General features: G+C 35.1%; 1 non-coding gene across 1 annotated transcript in view; it reads left to right on the top strand.

The window, feature by feature from the left end:
- The first annotated feature begins 1,009 nt into the window (after nucleotides 1-1,009).
- LOC112152087 overlaps nucleotides 1,010-2,461 on the top strand; it is a 33,471-nt gene continuing 32,019 nt past the window's right edge. Inside the window, exon 1 of the transcript XR_004948133.1 lies at nucleotides 1,010-1,064. This is a non-coding gene — a transcript (uncharacterized LOC112152087). The remainder of the gene's footprint in view (nucleotides 1,065-2,461) is intronic.

Genomic DNA, 2,461 nt, shown 5'->3' with positions numbered 1-2,461 from the left:
GCTAAAATATTAGCTAAATGCCATATTAGCTAAAAAACAAACAAAAAAACACTTAGTTTAGCCAAAACAGCTCGCATGTAGAAATATTAGCCTAACTACAAAACAGCCTAAAAAATCCTAAATGAGCTAAAACAGCTAGCATTTAAATATTAGCTAAAAATCTAAAATGGCCACCAAAAGAAAAAAAAGCCTAAATTAGCCAAAACAGCTAGCATGTTGCTGAAATATTAGCCAAAGTCTAAATTTGCCTATAACTCAGTACACAGCAAGCTAGCCAAAATCGTTAGCAAATGCCAAAATAGTCCAAAAAGCTAGCAGGACAATTTTTGAAACTTTTAAATCGTAACTTTTTAACATAACTATTAATAATAAAAAAGCAGGAATATTTTCCTGAATAAATCAATTTAAACCTTGAAAAACTTTCAATATTGTACTCTCCAAAAAATATATATTTGTCCAAATTATACAAGTTAAAAATAAGCGCAAAATTACATTGGGTCATTAATAACAACAAAATTACATGATTTGGAGGGCCGGATAGAATTACCTGGCAGGCCTGACCAACACACACAAAAAAGAAAATCCACTCCCAACACAACACTAGGGCTGGGTATCAGAAATATTTCCAGAATCAATTCGATTCACCAGATCCTTGATCGATTTAATTCCAAATTTTTCAGATTATTTCAATTCTCTCAGTTAAATTCAATTCATTTGTTTAGAAATACATTATTAATCTACGATATGATTTTTGGAATATTTATACTAATCTGATCCAGTTCAAATACTGTAAAATATGTTAGTGAAATAATGAGATTGTTAATATCATACAGTGTTACATTGTTTCTCAAAAGGAGAAGTTCTAACAAAAATGTTCAGATCGTTAATATTGAAAACATTGTTCTGGGGAGCTTTTCAATTTGTCCACTAGGTGGAGCTCGCGCTACAGCAGTACACTTTTTTTCCAAGAAGAATAATTAAGTATGAGGAAAAAACGACGTTTTAGACCACAAATAGTTACTTTAAAAAAAGGTTTCCGCAAAAGAGTTTGGAAAATAACGCCGGTGAGTAAATAAAAATGTTAATTTAGTCAGCAATGTATGTTTAAGTCGACCAAGTGTTAGCATTAGCCGTTCTATGGGAAATTCCATTAAACGTTAGCATCAAGCTAGCGGACTTTAGCTTTATGTGCTGGATCAATCTCTTTTTATTGATCTATTAAGCTTAAATCGACTCAAATCGATTTTATCAACCCAACCATAGACAACACATTTTGTCAGAATGTTTGACCTTTAAAGGAAGTTGAAGTGCTTTTAGTAATTGGTAATTTTTTCGTGATGTAGTGTTATGTTGTGAATTTAAAGTGTTGTGACCCTTCTGTGACCCTAAAAAATAAAAAATAAATAGATTTTAAAGTTTCTCAAAATTAATCAACAGAAATTCATCAAATAACTTCAAACACAAAAATATTTTTTAATGTTAATTTATTGTAAAATATCATTAAAATAATGAACAAAAGCATCATGTATCACAGATAATCTTCATCTATCTACAGTCAAACCCAAATAACTTTTTCTGCACAATCTTGAAACAATGAACAGAACTGTAAAGATTTCTTCACCAGCCAACGTTTCCAGCAAAGCTTCTCCTGAAGCAGTGGAACTTCGTCTCCGTCTCGACAGTCCTCGGTTGATTTTTGGATGATTTAGTCTTAAAGAAACTCGATGCATTTTTCACAAACACTCTGGCAACAGAAGGTATGAAGATAATCAGAAACCCCTCACAGAATCCCATCAAATGAAAAGCTTTCCTGTGCTCCGGGTCCATTTGAGAAAATCACGCAAAACAAACCTTAAAAATCAGGTCGCAGATTCGTCCTTTATTTCAGCCGAACGTTTTACCGCATTTCAGACTCAAAACGGAAAATGTTTCGGTTGGAAACAGAATCTCGGCTGGATTTTCTGGTGAAGTGGGTCTTCTCATTGTTCGGAGTTTTTCAGAACCAGTCAGAACAGAAGCAGCTCTCAGGCTGAAGGTGTGAAACTTCTCTTTCAGGTTGTCACACCTTCGCTTCAGGAAAGCGGAGGCAGTTGAAGGTGTGAGTGTTCGGCGGGAGGTGAAGGGACTTGGTTAAAGAAAGAAAGGAGAAGAAAAAAAAACACAAAGCTTTGATTTGTTCTCTAGGTTTGATTCTCTCAGTGTGGAGCCTGGTGGTCCGATTTTTAGCAATGGGGAGGGAAAGGAGGGCAGGGTGAATTTCTGATGAACTCCTGCCGCTCTGCAGAAACTATGTCCTAGAAAACCACACTGGTTTTTAGATTTTGGCTAAAAACGCCATAATCAAAATTGTAAGCTGAATGTGGCTGCTGAAAATGCTAGAGCTGATAGCTAAAAATGGTAAAGCCTAAAACTTGCTAGAATACTAACTAAATGCCAAACTACCCCCCCCCCCCCCCCCCCC

The sequence above is a fragment of the Oryzias melastigma genome, linkage group LG6 (genome assembly GCF_002922805.2).
Source record: "Oryzias melastigma strain HK-1 linkage group LG6, ASM292280v2, whole genome shotgun sequence".
NCBI lineage: Eukaryota > Metazoa > Chordata > Actinopteri > Beloniformes > Adrianichthyidae > Oryzias > Oryzias melastigma.
This window is presented reverse-complemented; position numbering and strand designations above follow the sequence as displayed.